This window comes from Leopardus geoffroyi, chromosome C3 (genome assembly GCF_018350155.1).
Source record: "Leopardus geoffroyi isolate Oge1 chromosome C3, O.geoffroyi_Oge1_pat1.0, whole genome shotgun sequence".
NCBI classification, from domain to species: domain Eukaryota; kingdom Metazoa; phylum Chordata; class Mammalia; order Carnivora; family Felidae; genus Leopardus; species Leopardus geoffroyi.
Window position 1 is genome coordinate 83,208,874 of NC_059338.1, and position 17,687 is coordinate 83,226,560.

The window sequence follows — 17,687 nt, forward strand, 5'->3', positions numbered from 1 at the left end:
CTGATCAGAAGAGCGGACAACAGACTAATCATGTGACGTGAGGATGTGGGCATATTTATGTTCATAGCTCCTTGTACCATCTCCAAAAATAAATGGTTGCACAGAGAGAAAACACAGAGCTGTGAACCAGAGCACTGGTGTACCCACTGTAGGGTGTTATGACGATAATTTATAATACCATTGCAATTACAGTAGAATTATGGCACGCCCAGCACCTAATAGAGCTGTGTGCATACTCTTGAGAAAGACGAATGTGCAGGCATCTCTAGCTGCAGCAATGAGATTAAATGGCTCCCATCCCCGATCCCGCCATTGATTTTTGTAGCCCTCCCATTAACATGATACTTCACATACCATCTCTCTATCATTCCTTGGAGGTGAAGACATAGTTTTAGAGTATAAATAATTAGACCCTCAAAATCTGAGGTGACAAATCTTCTATGCCTCCAATTGCCATGAATCAGGACACATAAATCAGAACCCCTTTTGAAGATACGTTTGTAGGGAGAAGGCATGTTGACAGAATGAAACTGCTTTGTGTTTCTTTCTTCCTCTCTCCTCTTTTTGCCTCCTATGCACGCTTGGCTTTGGATGTGAATCTGTTAGAATAGGGTGACTATATAAATCAGGACATTTTTTGTAAAAGGGGTGTAAGAAATTTTTGTAAAAGGGGTCTAGGACAATTAGACCAAACAGGGATGGTGGCTGGCAAAAAAAAGAGCACGTGTTCATCCTAGTTTGAGATCATAATGCCTTATGAGTGTTGGTCTTTGCTTTGGTGTCTCATAAAGTGTTTTTCTGTGGGTTTCTCATTGCCAAAGCGATGATACCACAAAAGATGATCAGCTTAATACATGCAGTGACCACCTTTTATTGAATGCCTATTTTGTGGTCCTAAATGTTTACGATTAAGAACATTGGGCTGCGCATAACAATCTAGTACAGCTTGATCAACCACTCTGTGCCTGAGTCTTTGCTGAATATAAAGCACTCGTACACAGTAGCACTCAAAGAGGTGAGCTATTCCTACGATATGCAGAATTGTGTGTGTGTGTGTGTGTGTGTGTGTGTGTGTGTGTACACATAATGCCATCTACTCTTTCAGGAGCCTGATGGGGCAGATATCATTAAGCAAAATTTTCAGTGAAAACACTGAGATCAGCAAAGATAGGCCATTTTCCCGAGGTCACAGAACTATTACAAGTTGGAAAGCTTGTATTCGAACTCAAGTCTGTCTGACAGACTCTCACTTGTAACCATCTTACTGCTTCCTGCTAGAAGTCCTACATTAGTGTCAGTTGAACAAGAGAGAAAATTCTTTGTCTAACGCGGGCTTACACACTTACTACTTTACTCATGAAACGCCTCTTAGGTATTTTATGTATACATTTATTTGTTTGTTTACTACTGACTTACGCAAACTCATCTTGTTCCGGGAAGATTTACAGTGGTTTACTATTGTAAAATGCATACTTCTAAAAAATATAGGTTAAGAAATCAGGGAGAGAGCAAATGAGAGTAGAGAGAATAAGAGTGGAGAAAGATAAGATGAGCCAAGGATGAAGTTAGCATTCAAACGGGAGCAAGCTTTCGTTGAGTACATCCACTGTAGCTAATACTATGTAGGAGTTGGGGATTTAGATGTAAAATTACAAGGTCTCATCTCTTCATAGACGCAGAGTCTAATGAAGGAGATACATACGCAATTACAGGGCACTAAGGAAAACTGGAAAAAAAATATACAAATCCCCGTGGGAGCCTGTAAGGAAGACATACTCCATTACATTTGCATCTTGCTCATGGCAATCTGATATTTTCCCGATTTACTTATTTGTTGTCTATCTTCCCCCATTGAAGGATGTAACCTTCAAGAGATTTGCTGTCTGGTTGACAACTGTGTCTCTTCTACCTAGAATACTGCCTGCCACATCAGAGGTGCTCAGTGAAGAAGTGAATGAACGAGGCTCATTGAGGTTAAAAAAGCATTTTATTTTGTACAGCAGGTAAATTGCAAAACAATTCCAGTTCTATCTGTCTTCCCTAGACCTTGGAGGTGACCTGCTGAGGTAGTCACATCCTACAAACTGAAACTGGCAAAGATTCAAAAACAGTGGATGGAGAATGGGTCAGGGAGTATATATCAACCCACCACCAAAAATGGGGATGGCCATTACTAAGAGTAGTACTTCTGGAAAAACCAGCGTGTCAAAGACGGGTGATCCGTCCAACTTGCCACACCCAGTAGGAATCCAGTGAGGTGTGTAAATCCAACTCCCTCTGGGTCTGTATACTTTTTACCACACCTCACTCAGGAGAGGAAATTGGGCAGGAGATCTGAGAAAATACCTGAATAAAGAGAAAGAAGGAGATTTAGGGCACAAAGGAAGGACATAAGAAGGTGGAAAGTCAGAATACACAAATGTTTATTGATTCATTTTTAAAAAAAAATCATATTTCAGAAACAGAGAAAAATTGCTGTGCATTAATCAATGCAACATTGACATATGTTGAGACAGAATGATGGCCTTAGCCTTTTGAACACTTAATACTTTTAGCTGCTTTTATTCTCTTATATTTTCTCTACTAAAGTGTTTTAAAATTTATTTTTAAGAGAGAGAGAGAGCACACATGAGCAAGTTGGGGAGGGGCAGAGAGAGGGTGACAGACGATCTGAAGGGGGCTCTACGCTGATAGCAGTGAGCCTGATCTAGGGCTCAAAATCACAAAACGTGAGATCATGACCAGGACTGAATTCAGACACTTAACCAACCGAGCTACCCAGGCGCCCACTCTTATATTTTCTTATGGAGAAATCTCACCATGATTTTTTAGAAATTGGTTTGAGAATCAGGAAAGGGCTCTTGGCAAAGTTCTAGAAATCCCATGTGATAAGCCTATTTTTTCCAACTGTGACAAAAAGCTGAGGCAGTAACTTTCCCTCCTCAGGGCTTTAGTTTTCTGCCTGTGTCAAATGAAGAATTTGGAATCAGCCTCCCAAGGCTCTTTCTGGCTCTGTCTGTATTTCCGGGGCTCTAGACAAAAACAGGAGACCGGTCGGGTCCCAACTCAGGCCTTAAATTTGGCTCATCTCTTTTGTTCTCCTCCCTAAACTTCTACTCTTATAAATTGGGCTAAAATGTAGAATACTGACGTGAAGCTTGAGAATTTGAGGACCCTCTTTAGTGCTGTTATCTGTTCTCCTGATCTTACAGGGCCTTTGCAGAACAAATGAGTCCATGAGTAAATGAGTACGCTGATAATTACCAATTTCAGCAATATAAAAGAATCAACTGTCCTGTTCCTAAGACTAATACTATTTTTACACAGAACTGGTGGTAGCCTGTTTTCAAGACAGATTGAAAACATTTTTCTGGAAGACAGGTTAAGACAAATGTAAAGGTAGAAAGTCTTGTCAATATATTTTTTTCCTGGCCACTCTATAATCAACTCTGCAGCTGATTAAAACAAAATAAGTTACAATTAATTGAAGTGAAATAACCTACACTAACCTAAAATAGAAGCCATGGTCTTTCTTATGTGGTTGAGAAGAAGGATTTGGGCTCAGAAAGCTAGTAAGAAGCAATGTCATAAATAAAAAGCAAAAGGAAGGGTAGACTGGAGGCCTCCGTTTCCTCATCTATGTAAGAAAGGTCAAACTTGGCGGGAGGAGACAAGGCAGAAGCCAGGCTGAGCTCAAGTGCGTATAATGCACTTGTGCCGAGAAGCCGCCTGGTGTCAGGAAACGGGGTGGCCAGGAGGTAGGGTGCTGCAACACCTGTATACCTCACAAAAAAATGCAGCCCCTTGTCAGCTCCTGCTGACATTTGCCCTGCACAATTTATTTGGAACATAGGTCATTTTTTGTAAAAGATGCCAAAAATCTGTATTCTGATGTGAAAACAAAAATCTTGAGTTTTAAATGCTGATAAAGGAATGTTAATAAAGACAAACACCTCTGGGTAGTTAAAAAAAAATACTAAGCTTAGTCTAAATATGTGACAGTTCTCCATCTTTGGGCTAGATGATCTCTAATTTGTTCTACGGCTCTGGTATTCTAAGCAGTACGAGATGCACATTGGTGTAGAAGCACTACCTGAAAACAAATCTGTAGGTCATGGGTGATGCTGAGTAGTGATAATTACAATGACAACGTTAATATCTTGTATGCACACGACAAGTAGCCACTTGCAAACCACTCTAATACCGGTTTTGTTTTATACCTTTCAAAGCAACCCTATGAGCTAAGCCACATACTGGAGAAAGTGAAATCCAAGGGATGTGACAGGACTGGTATAAGATTCTATGACAGGTTAATAGCAAAACCAAGACTGAGGGATGGGGTGCACTTTCCTACCAGAGTAACAAGGATAGAGCAGGGATAGTTTTCTCTGCTGATATCTGGGCATCCTTTGGACAAGGAGCACACTGCGTGAAGGATGGTGCGTGAGAGCCCCTGCCCGCTGCTTGCCAGGTTGGAGGGAAATGGGCAACAGGATTTCCCTCCTGGTGTTGCCTGTATGGGGCTCCTAGGTCTATAGAGAAACTCTGGGGTAAGACTGATTCTCCCAAGATCACAGGAAAGCCCATGGCAATGCTTGTGAAACCAGGTTTTGAGGGGCTCCCTAGCATGCGTATCAACCAGTTATGATGGATCCTGGTCATTGTGTTGGGCTAGATATCAATTCTTCAGCTGCTGGATAGTGAGAGATCCAAGAGCAGTCAGGGTGCCGGTGGTGGGCAGGTGGGATGCTCAAACCGGCAGCCATTGACCAAACAGCATAAACATATTGCAACGCGTGAGTGACCGGTAAGGCTATAGTACTGCCTCCCACCCTGGATATAAAAGACAGCAAACTTTGAGTAAAAAGGCTCAAAAGAGTTAGTGACATAAGATTTCCCAGAGGAAATAGCTAGGAATTCTGTTTTGTGCATTGTATCCTGTTTTGTTTATATATTTTATTTTTTTATTGATTTTGTAGTGTTTTTTTTTTTTTTTCCTGAAAGGCATCCTTCAGGTTGACAGGCAGTGTGTTTCCCACAAGGAATCAGTATGGAAATATAAAGGAGCAAATCTATGAGTTCTGAGTCCTGCAAGGGATTGTGGGTAGGTTGATCACATGAGCTGGTTTGCCCCGGATGGCCCTAACATCCGGAATCTCCAGAGTGACGTGACAAAATGTGTGGCTGAACCAACCCTTGGTGTTGTCTGGCCAGCCCAAAAATGTGAGGGTAACCCGGGACGAGAGGTGGGGAAAGATGGTGAAAGCATGGCTGACAGGATCATGAATAAGTGGACCGATGAACAAGACAGATGAAAGATGGAGTCCAAGACGGAAGCTGTAAGACATTATTTTGTGAAATTCCCAAGCGAGATGGCTTCTGAGGAAGTTGAAAGCAAGGGGCAAACAATGCCAATGATAATAAGAGTAGCATGTAGCTGGTACCCACTAAATTCTGGGAACTTTACTAAGGGGCTAGATTATAACTGGATTCCAAGCTTCCAACAGCTCTCTGAGGTGAGCAAAGTAGCCCCGAGTGAAAGATGACAAATCCTGGGGGCTTAGAGAGGTTTCATCACTGAACAAGGCACAGAGCATGAACGGCGTGGTGAGAGCATGGGCTTTGTGCCCAGCCCGCCTGTGCCATCAGCTGTAAACACATCTTTTTGTTAAGAAGAAACTTTCTAAAATTAAGATGTGGATAACAAAAACTGGGGGGCTAGGCGTAGGAAAGCAAAGGCGACACAACTTTCCATCAATTAACACATACTGAGTTCCATCCGTGGGCTCATAAGGTAAAAGATTCTTTAGAGAATACCAATGAAAGTATAAAACATAATTTTTCTGCCAAGGATCATCTGATCTACGGTTGGAGGGGAGGAATTGATGTCGGAGATACTTTGGCACAGTAAGAAGCATACCAAGTCCCGAGCTGGCTACCCTGAAAGCAGTTCCTAGCTTGGTCCGTGACCAGTCCCCGAGCAGAGGCAAGTTGCATACCTATTCGGTATCCCCAGGTGCAAGCTGGAGCTGGAAATAAGTAAAACTCCCAAGACTGTGGAAATCCAATCAAATAATATAAAAGTGTTATGTATGGTATAAAAGGATGTTCTAAAAGAAGCTATCATTCGCACAGGAAGCAAGTAGAGGAAATTAGGCAAGAGACACAAATGCAACAGGGATCCACTGGAAGCTGAATTCCAAGAGTGCTATAGTTTCTTGATGGACTTCCAGTCTCCCGGTGCCTAGATCTGCCACCTACCTCTCTTTGTGTGCTTTCTCCTTGTTTTCTTTTAATTGGGAAAATTCATTTCCTTATTCCCTTTAGCTGTTTCATAGGTCATTGCTCTTAAGGGATGGAGGCTCTTTCTGCAATTCAGTTTCCTTTTCATTCAACCATGTAATAATATTTCCATATCTGGCAAGCTCCCTCCAGAAGGGGAGCCGGCAAATTGTGGCTCTCTCGGCGCTGGAGGGAAGTCACTTGCCTGGATTTAAATCCCCAATAACGTTTTTAATACTCGGCATTAACCAGGTCCATAAATATGTCTGAGATAATGACCATCCTTTCTGAATGAGCAGTGACATTCAATAAATTATGGAATTTGTGAGTTGCCTGCAATTCTATGCAAAGTGTCAAAGACAGAAACAATTGGTTGTTTGGATGTGTGAGTGTGAGAGCCTGCCCTCATATGTATATGTGTGCTTTAATGGAACCTTCTAGAAAGGAAATATTTAATTGTCTATCTCCTTAGAAACGGTCACACCAGATGACACCAAGCACCACTTCTCATCGGTTTTATCTTCATAATGGAATAAAAGAGATTTGTTGGTTATTGTTATTAAAATTCACCTGCAACTTCACTAAGATAATAAACCCTGAAGGTCTCCTTGTCAAGATCTGCAGATTCCTTTCCTTCTTAGCCTGAAGGATCTATGTGGGGCAACACCCAAGCAGGTTGGAGGAAAGGGAAGGAAAAGTTTTGATAAAAGGGTGAATAGGGTCTTTACCAATGGAAATAAGGGGAGAAAAACCAGATATCCTCTATGAACTTTATGCAAATCAGTCACCCAGAGCTACTTGCCCTTATTAATAACAATTGCAAACTTCAGGGAGCACTCATTTCCTGCCATGGGCTAAACACTTGGCAAACATTGTTTCATTTTATTCTCAGTAAATCAAGGAAGTTCAGTTATAATGCTCAAGACCATGCATCTAATAACTGAAGAGCTTGGTCAATGACTGGGTGGGTAATTCTTCTTGCTTCTTTGGTTCTCCATTAAATACTCCACCTGTCCCCAAATATAAACTGCATCCTAAAAGATAAAAGAACAACTTGATGTCCGTGCATCTTAAACCTTCATTTTGTTTCTGTATTGGTTCAGATCTTGATCAAGGATGACACTGGATACTGGTTATTGGACACTCAGACCTCAACATCCAAACACCTTAATGTGGCCCACCATGCCAGGCTTAGTCTGACTACTGGTGCGTCTCAAATCATAGCCTTTTCCTTTGGTAGATTAGAACATGGCCACCAATGCATTGCAGTGCCTCCTATCGAGAGATGAAGTCATTTTCCCGATCCCTTGAATCTGCCTTGTAACTCGCTTTGCGCAGTAGAATTTGGTGGAAGTGATATTGTGTGCCTCCTGAAACACAGCCTCAAGGGGCTTGCAGCTCCCTGCCTTCACTCCCTCAAATACCGTCTCCCATTGGAGAAGCACAGATGAGCCTATAAGAAACATGATCAAGCCAAGACCCAGTAGCAACTGCCAGAACGAGGTCATCCCTGACCATCCATCCCCACTCCAGCCGCCAGTATGAGCAAAGCTGCAAGGCTTGTCTTGTAAGATCTGAATTTGGGTGTGATTTTTGAGGCAGCAACAGATAACGAAGACACCTCTTCACCATCCAGGCTTAGGCTCCAGCCCCCCTGGTGTTTGCTCAGTTCATGGAACATGCCACTCTCTCTTCCATCCAAAGGACTTTGACTATGTGTACCCTACGCTGGGAAAGCTCCCCGCTCCTGACTTGGCAAATAATTCACTCCTTTGCATCATTCAGGCCTCGGCTCCAAAGTCATCTCCAGAGAGAACTCTTTACTGCCTATCTAAATACAGATTTCTTATTTTCCGTATCAGCCTCCTGCCTATTTTTTTTCATCGCATGTATATGAATCTGCAACTAGTTTGTTAATGCCTAGTTCCCTGACACCCAAATGGAAGCTCCATGAGAGTGGGTGGGGACAATATTCGTCCTCTTCTCCATTGCATCCTAGGAGGGTGGCCAGCAGAGTCTTACTCACATTCCTGTGGATTCCATTGCCATTTTTGTCCACACTTCTGCCCAAAGTGCTCATACTCAAAGCAGCCAGTACACGCTGCTCTTTGGGGAGAGCTGCCCCCCCAGGCTGCTGAAGTCCAGCTGGAGTTGTCTGCACCAAAACACAGAGAACTGAAGACTGGGAATTTGTATAGCCTTGGCCAATGACCAAGGAGTGGGATGGTAGGTATGAATACTCCATCTCCCTTTCCTCTGCATCAGTGAGGTATGATTTACACTGTCTACGGTGCTGACCTGCGGAAGTGAGCAAAATTTTCCTCTGTGGGACCTTTCTTGCTTATTTTCTTCATTGGGCCCATGGTCGATGCATTGTATTGATGATTGCCTGACTTCCTTTCATTTCCTGTCTCACCTCCTCAATCCCCTGAAAGGTTTCCCAGTCATTTTCATACAAACCCTTGTGTTACAATCTTCCTGTAGATAAGCTTCCCAAAGATAGTGCATTTGTTGAATAAATTCATCAAAGCAAGTCTCGATCTCCACATATTTGCTTTTCACATGGACACCCTTACACCAAGCTCATAATCAGAATTCAGATTAAACAGCATCAGCAGCTTTTGCAACCATGTTTGTGCAATCGTTTCATGTTTTACCGAAATGTTCTCTAATGTTTTATAAAGATGAGTGAGAAATGGAAAAATGAAAGCCACTGACACTAGCAGTTAAACCGCTGGAACCCAGATAAAAACCACTTGCTGTGCTAAATGCAGGGAATCCCTGGTTGTGCCGGAATGCCTGATGAATTCAAGCTGTTCAGTCGTGAGGAACAGGTACCAAATTAAATAACATACAGGGAACTCTGGAAATAGATCATAAGACTGCATCGCAAGATGAGCCTTACTGAAGGATGTGGAGAGAGTCTTAAAAAGCATGGAAATGATAAAAATTGGCACCAAAAACCATTCCAGAATTCCAAAGGCAGGGAAGTTCATGGAACTGGAGAGAACTTCTCAGGGATGGGTATGCTTTGTGCTCCCTTGTCAAGAGGAGAAATAGTTCTATAGTCAAGTCTCATATCACAAATATTTAAAGAAATCTTGTAAAATCCTATGAAAGCCATCCTCAAAGCCTCACACTGAGTTCCCTACCCAGTCTCTTGCAAAATTACCACTAAGCCAGTCATTTCCCTACATTTTAAAGCGAATTTTTTCTCCTTACTGAATGTCACTTAAAATAATCTGAAAAAAAAACCAGGTTTTGAGGCAGGAAATTACATAAGAGTAGAACTATTTGCAGTGAATGTTGAAGCCAATTTTAATGTTTTAAATAATCATTGCATCATCAAGAATTTTCGTCATGTTTTTTTTTGGGTGGATTCCATGGAATATGACTCCTCCATATCACATGCAAAGTTTTGGGTTTCTTCAGTTCTAGGCATTCAGCTTTCATATGGGTGTTTTTTTTTTTTTTTTTTTTTGGGAGGAGGGAATTAATGTATTATGCATGACAGGAGAAAGTTTCACAGTCTGACGGAATAATACAAATCACAGCTCTGCCACCAATTATGTAACCTCTCGGAAGTTGATCTTTCTGAGCCTCAGTGTATAATGTTTCTTATGTGGGGCTGTCATGAGGATTAAGTCAGAGAATTGAGATAAAGCACTTAGGGCATAGCCAGCATTCACTGACTATTGAGTCTCTTTCCCATGCTCCCATCACAGAACAGTTGTTTTGAGTGATTTGGCAAACAATTTGACTTGGCTTGAGAGACAAGTCTGAACTCCTTAGCATGACGCACGGGCCCCATGTGATCTGACCTCCATGTGTTTCTCCTGGCTCATCCAACTCCTGCCCCCCTCCCCACCCCACACTCTGCTTCTAAAGGAGCAGCCCACCTCAAATAAGGATAACTCTCTTTCCATACAGAACTCAACGATTGCAACAACCCTGTGAAATAAGTTGTCTCAGACCCATTCTAGAGGCAGGAGAAATAAAAGGCGGGGGGTGGGAGGGAAGCCACACAAAATGATTCTCCCATAACCAGATATCTAGCAAGCAATAGAGGCAGCTCTGGTACCTGCATGCTAGAGACCCATCGCCTGCCCCAGGCTCAGGGTACAAGGCCCACGGGTGTTCAGTGAAACCTGAATGAACAAATGGCTCTACCCCAGGGAGTAAGCCAAGAACTAAGCAGGGATAAAAAATAGTTTGAGACCAAATAAAACCTAGAACACGGAAGAGCTTCTTACCTCCGATGGCTTTGGTTGATTCTGGAATAATAGAGGAAGTGTGTGCTGCCTTGGGGGCCAGGAGACCAGAATTCTAGTGTCCATCTGGATGACCTGCCCCTTGACACCCCTCACTCACCCAACCTAGTAACTAAGCACAGGGGATGCGGTAGATCCAGACGCCCTCTTAGCATTAGGTGTTTGTGCTCCGTGATTCGAACAGAACAGCACCACCTCAGGAACTCGCACTCACTGTCCCTCTGCCTGTCGATAGTATGCGCCTCGTTATCATTTCTATTTCAACACCAATGTCAACGTAGAGTAGTCATTAGTAACTCAGACTCTGACATCCCGGCTTTGTGACTTCTGGTAACGCGATCTTGGATGTTACTGAACTTCTTGGTACATCTGTTTTGCCTCTCTGGCTCCCCTACAGAAAGGTGGAGGGGTTGCTGTTTAGTTGCCTAGTGCCTACAGCAGACTCGTGCATAGGAGGCATGGCCGTGAAAGGAAGAGGAAATTCATTTTGTAGATTTTTTGCTAGCTCATGGTGCATTGTTTTATTATATATTGTTTAAAGCAATCCTAGCCAAATGTGGAGAGAGACAGAGAGAGACAGAGAGAGAGATAAGCAGAGATAGATAAAGGCAGAGATAGGGATTGAGATCTAGGGACCCAGAGGCAGTATTTTCAGCTCTATCTCCAACCTTTGGGTCAATAATTGAGGGAACTGGTTGAGAGAAAATGACTACTCACCATCACAATTCTGTGTTCAAGTTTGATTTGGACTGACACACGGGACAATGCAATGTTTATACAAACTGTGGTTGAAAATACTGGCAGGATACAGAGGTCAAGTCCACAGAGCACAGAAAACACCAGTAAAAACAAAAATGTGCAGTTCCAGTGCACAAAAGGACAAATATAAGGAAATGTTGGGAGTAAGATTTTGAAAGTAGTGTCTAATTTCCCTTTAATTTCCTCGATAGATAGTTGAGTTATAGGAAGCCCAGTCCGATTTGCATACACAAAGACCCACGCTTGAAATTCACATTTCCTGATGTACCTTGTGTGAACTGATCTTCACCAGGTCAGCTGATTTATGTATCTCTTCAGCTACTGAAGACAATGAAAAAGGAGAAGAAGAGGAGAGAAAGGGAAGGGGAAAAAGAGAGAGAAAGATTAACCTCAGAATTAAAGCTTACAGTTTTAATGATAGCCAATGCATCTGAATCTTTTGTCCTTCCCTCAAGATCAAGAAGGCCAAAATCTCCTTAGGTACAACAAACCACACATCCTCCGACAGAAGCAAATATATGTAAACATAAAATATGCTTCTTTCAAGGTTGGGTGTGTGTAATATTGAACTGGGTATATAGACATGTTCTAGATAAAGACTACAAAGAAAAACCAAAGTAATAGAATATGATATGATGACTCAATACTCTCCCTGTTTTCAACGCTGTGTGTGTGTGTGTGTGTGTGTGTCTAAGCTGATGGATAAATGGAACCTTCTATTTGGCGAGTTGAATAAAAATCTCATACCTCTCCATTTTCAGAGACTATAGAACCATAGAACAAAGCCATCCTTTTAATAATAGAGAACTAAGGCCCAAAGAGCTCTGTCTTCAGAGTGGAAGACACTGGACTTCAGCAGTGGTTTCTGCTCCTCTTTGTACTACAGAGCCATTGCTGCAAGGGGCTGCACATTCTTGGTGCATCCAGGTGAGGCTATGTGATCACATCGATCAACAGAGAGGACAAGCCCTGAGCGTCGCCTCCACCATCTTGGATTAAGAGGCAGCTGTGCCTTCTCCAGTCTCCCTTCCCCCATTTTCTGACTGGAGACAGAGGATTCCGAGGCCCTTGAGGATGGTGATTCCACAAGACACAAAAAGCCTGTGTCACTGAATCATCAAGTGGAAAACACCCACCCCTAACTAGAAATATCCATACTGATACCCTGCTTGTATCTTCCTCCTCTATATCCCAAGATTCAGCATCTTGCCATACTCCCCAGTAAGCATGGAATATATATTTGTTGATTGAAAAATCAGCACTTACCTCAACTGTAAATGGGAATAAGAATCTTTTAAAGACTTGAAATCAAGATACCGAATCGTACAATTTTGTGAGTTCTTTATGCTCTGAAGTCTAAAATCTCTAGTCCAATAAATCCTCCAGATTCTTCTGCTTTGGTGTTTTTTCAGTTTATCTTTGGCTCCAATTTTGTAAAATTCCATTCCTGTGATTCCCCCCACCCCCATATCTATCTATATTTTGTGTTGTGTAAACTATCTGGTCCTGGTTTGAGGTGGGGAAGAACATACTTCTCTTTGATTTGCCCAGGCAGATCAGAGCAGCTAATATTTATTAAGGAGTTGATAAAAAAGAACATTCTGTGAAGCAAATTGCATGATTAAGTCCAGGCTCTCTGCTAAGCAAATTACATGCAGTGGCTCACTTTTTCAACACCCTATTATCCCCATTTCATAGGTAAGAAAACATAATTAGAGAGATTAAGCGATTTGTCCAATGTCACATACTTAGTAAACAGTACACTTGGGATAAGAACAGAGGTTCATCTGATTTAAAACCTGAGTTTTAATCTCCAGGCTCTGCCACCCGGTTGTAAGCAACAGACAAACTCCAGCTCACCTAAGCAAAAAAAAAAAAAAAAAAAATATATATATATGTATATATATATATATATTAGAAGGATTGAAGATGAGTGTAAGGGGAAAAAAATCACAGAGAACTAAAAAGGAGCAGGCAGGGATCAAAGCAGCTCTTTTGAGCCCAGGAAGGAAAAACTAACAAACAGCCTTTTCTTTGGGGAGGGCTCTGGGACCAAGAGACATCTGTTTTCAGCATTTGTGTTGCTCTGCTCCAGAATCAAATTCCATGCCAAGCCTCCAGCCTCACTCACAACCCCCGTCTGCTCCTTGGCCAGAAGAGAGGGCCACTATGAGGGTAGCCCCACCAAAACTGTAGTCAGCGGGATGAGGTAGCCCCCAAAGAAGAATAAGGGTGCTATCGCTAGAAAGAGGGGGACTGGACCTGGAGAGGCGAAACAAGGGATGTGTGGTTGCAGCACAGTGCAAATCCCAAATCTACGAGAAGCTACGGTGCCCACATAATGCCCAGATTTCCAACCCCTCACCAGGCTCAGCAAAGCCCGAAGTCGATCTTTCCTTTCTTGAGTAGGGTTGGTTCCGGCTTGATTTGGTTCAAATTGTGTTCTCCCATTCATTAGCTATGTGTCTTTGGAAATTTACTACACCTCTTAAAGTCCCAGTTTCTCCACCAATAATAACAAAAAAAAAGTCTGGTACCACCTGTCTACCTAGCGTCCGGGGCCGCTGTGAGGATTCGAGTCAATAACACGTGAAGGGCTTTCGGCCCGGCGCCTTGCACATTGAAAGAACTCATAAAGTATTAGCTATTACTAATACCACTGTCATCAGACTGCTAGGACGCAGGTCCAGTCTTTCCTCTGAACACAGAACACCTACTGGCAAAACTCATGGCTGTCAAATGCCAGTCCGTGATCGAGCAACTCACCAATCTGCAACGGAATCTGGCGTCAAGGTGCCCTTTATGAATTCGCGATGATAAGATATAGCAGTTGCTCGGGTTTTTTTTTTTTTTTTTTTTTTTAATGTTGTTATATATTCTCTAATTGCTAAACTAAAGTGGTGCCATCCCTATGTCTGCCCATCCGTTGTTTCCACAATTTTACTCATCCGTGGATCTCAGGATCTGAGAACACCCAGCACACCTCCCTTGACCAGCATCGTCTCCGGATGCTCCTGCATGACGTCACTTGCATTAAAGGAGTCCTTCTCTCCCTGTTCCTTGCTCTCCGGCACCTACTTGCTTTAGTTTTCCTTGTAAAGTTATACATTTATTTGTCCACCTGTTTATTGTCTGTCTTCCCTCTTAGAATGTAAGTTGCACGACATCGGGCACATTTTTTTTTCCGTTCATCCCTGTATTCTCAGGTGTCAGCACACTCCTTGGCACGTGTACGTATGCTAGTTCCTCCAAAACCCTAAAACAGACCAAGAAAATGAAACAAACAAACAAACAAACTTGAAAAAAGACTCTAGATTAAATGACGTGGATGAAGAAAGAAGGGTCCTCCTTTTAGAGCCGGAGAGAGCTCCCATGAATACACGCTGCCAGGGCCCTCGGAGCCTCCCTTCTTGCCTCTGCAGCCTGATACGAGGGTCATCCGGAGCTTTAGTGAGAAAATTGAAGCCAAGCTTCTGTAGATGATACCGTCCGGGTAATTGCTGGTATCTCTGGCCCCGGCTTGACTTTGGTATTGTTCCAAAGTGTTCGTCCAAGTGTGATGTCCTACCCCCTGTGACCCTACCCCCTGTGAGGTGGTGAGCACATCCTATACTCCTCCTGCGCTCACTGCTGCAGCAAGCACAACCTGAAGCAGAGGGCACCTCCCGAGCACGGAGCAGGCCGTGCCCATCACAGGAGTCCAGAAAGACGCGAGGTCTACACGGCAGGGACCGGGCCTGCCTCGCCCCCCCGCTGAGCCTTGACCCAACCGCAGTGTCTGGCCCACAGGGGGTGCCCCGCATCATCTGCTGAACAAATGAATCTGACTGGCTGGGAGTGGGCAAGAACAGGCAAGCCCTGACGACAAGAACATGACTTAGCGGGTCCTAAAACCACATGGGAACTGAGGAGCTAAAGAAAGGAGGAGAGCTCCGGAGAGGAAATGTGCTGGGCTCTGCACAGGCAACATGAGCAAAGATCTTGCTAGATCCACCCCTAAGACTCTTTGAATTCCTTGTCTGTGTAAGTTCTTGGATGTCGATCCAGAGAGAAAAATACTTCTCATGCCTTTCATACTCATCTCTTAGACTGTTTGTAGCAGTCAAAACTCCAGAATGACTAGGGAGAGACGGTCTCGGTAAGTTTAGAAAGTGAGAAAAAAGGAAGGAATAAGGGAAAGAAGGAGAGAAGGAAGAAAAGAGGAAGAGAAGAAGGGGGTGTGAGAGGGGAACGGAGACTTTAGTTCTATCCAGTTGGTCCTGTAAGGTCAGTTTGTCCCTTTTGACCTGGGAATCAACTGTGGGGAGGAGATACAAAGATGATAGATAGATGATATAGATGAGAGGAAGAGAGAGACAGAGAGAGAGAGAGATGGGTGGATGGATGGGTGGTTAGAAGTTTAGATAGGTAGGTAGATAAATGATAGATAGACAAAAAGATGATAGATGATGATGATTATGATAGATAGATAGACAGATAGACAGACAGATAAGAGAGGTAGATAAGAAATGGATGGATGGAAGATTAAATAAGTAGGTAGATAGATAGAGATAGATAGAGGTTTTTTCAAGGCTTTAGGCATGAAGATGTTCTTGTTGGCATTAATCAAAAGAGCAAACAATCCAAATTACCAACATATTTTGCTGAGGGAGGTGAAATTGTGGTAGATCTCCTCTGCAGCATTGTGGAGAGCGATTTAAATGATGCATCTGAGGATTTACAGCAACATTTTTAAAAAGAGGCTTATCATGTTACATTTTTATTTTATTTTTTTAAAATCATTGTAACAGCTTTGCTGAGATAAAGTTCACATGCAATACAAGTCATGCTTTAAGGTGTGAAATTCCACTATTTTAGTATACTCGCAGAATTGTACAAGCTCACCACAACCAGTTTTTAGAACCTATACAAACCCTCCCCCCAAAATGCCTTACCTTACTCACCAGCAGACAATTTCCATTTTTCCTAATCCCTAAGGCCCAGGAAACACTCTTTTTTTTTTTCTATTTCTATGGATTTACCCATTTTGAACATTTCATAAAAGTGGAATAATGCAATGTGACCTTTTTTATGTGGCTTTTTTACTTAGCATTATGTTTTCGAGGTCCATCCCTGTTTTAGCATGGATCCCTCATTTCTTTTTTTATTGCTGAATAATATTCCATTGTGTAGATATAGCTTATTAACCCATAGACTTCATTTGACAAACATTTGGGTTGTTCCCACTCTTCTGGCTATTATGAACAATGCTGTTATCAACATTCTTGTATAAGCTTTTCTGTGGACATATGCTTTCATTTCTTTTGGGTGTATGTCTGGGAGTGAAATTATTGGGTCACATGGTAACTCTCTGTGTCACCATTTGAACACTTGTAAAGCTTTGTCCCAAAATGACTATACCGTTTTACATTCCCACCAGCAGCATGTGATGATTCCAAATGTTCCACATACTATCATGTTACATTAAAAAAAATTTTTTTAATGTTTATTTATTTTTGACAGAGAGAGAGAGAGACAGAACATCAGGCGGGGGGTAGGTGGGGCAGAGAGAGAGGGAGACACAGAATCTGAAACAGGCTCCAGGCTCTGAGCTGTCAGCACGGAGCCCGACACGGGGCTCAAACTCACAGACCGTGAGATCATGACCTGAGCCAAAGTCGGACACTTAACCCACTGAGCCACCCAGGAGCCCCTCATGTTACATTTTTATCATTTGCTCTCTGCCTCCCTCTGTGATGCTCAGGCCCAGTTGCCGTGGGTTTTCTTTAGACTTCAGATTTAATGTGAATGAGGGGAAAGGTTGAGTGGCTGTTAGGGATTAAAAAATCTGGCCTTAATTTCTATTGATACAACTAACTTTTAATTAATAGCAGGGGGGAAAAAGGAAAGAAAAAAAGCTGTATCATCAATCCATCCAGATGTCAGTTGCCATTTAGCTGTGAACGCTTATTTTTACTGCACCGAAAACTCCCAAGATGTATTTTGACATTATTTACCCTCCTTTGTAATTAGAGTTAGCAAGACCGGCATCTTTTAACATGAGGGTGTTCTTTGAATACCTGCCACCATTTTGGATGGGAAACCTATAATTATAACTTTTACTGTATTATGCTGCTAAGTTTATTTTAGATGAAAAAAAATCCTTTGGCTCTTTGGTCATGGTCACTGGAAACAAAGAACGTATGAGGCAATGAAGACGAAAGAAGAAAAGCCTGGGCGCCCCACATTCTTTGATGATGCCAATTTAAGTGTATTCGAGGCTCTGCTACTTACAAGTAACCAACTGTAGTGGGTTGAATGGTACCCCCCCCCCAAAAGAAGTGCCCATGTCTTAACCCCTGGAATCTATGAATGTGACTTTCTCTGGAAAAAGGG

General features: G+C 42.6%; 1 long non-coding RNA gene across 1 annotated transcript; it reads right to left on the bottom strand.

Annotated features, from left to right (window-relative positions):
• Positions 1-1,968: 1,968 nt before the first annotated feature.
• Positions 1,969-10,877, bottom strand: LOC123586766. Its single transcript, XR_006706937.1, has 2 exons — positions 10,536-10,877; positions 1,969-2,346 (listed from the first exon to the last, which is right to left on the bottom strand). It is a non-coding gene; the product is annotated as an uncharacterized LOC123586766 (long non-coding RNA).
• Between the last annotated feature and the right edge of the window lie 6,810 nt (positions 10,878-17,687).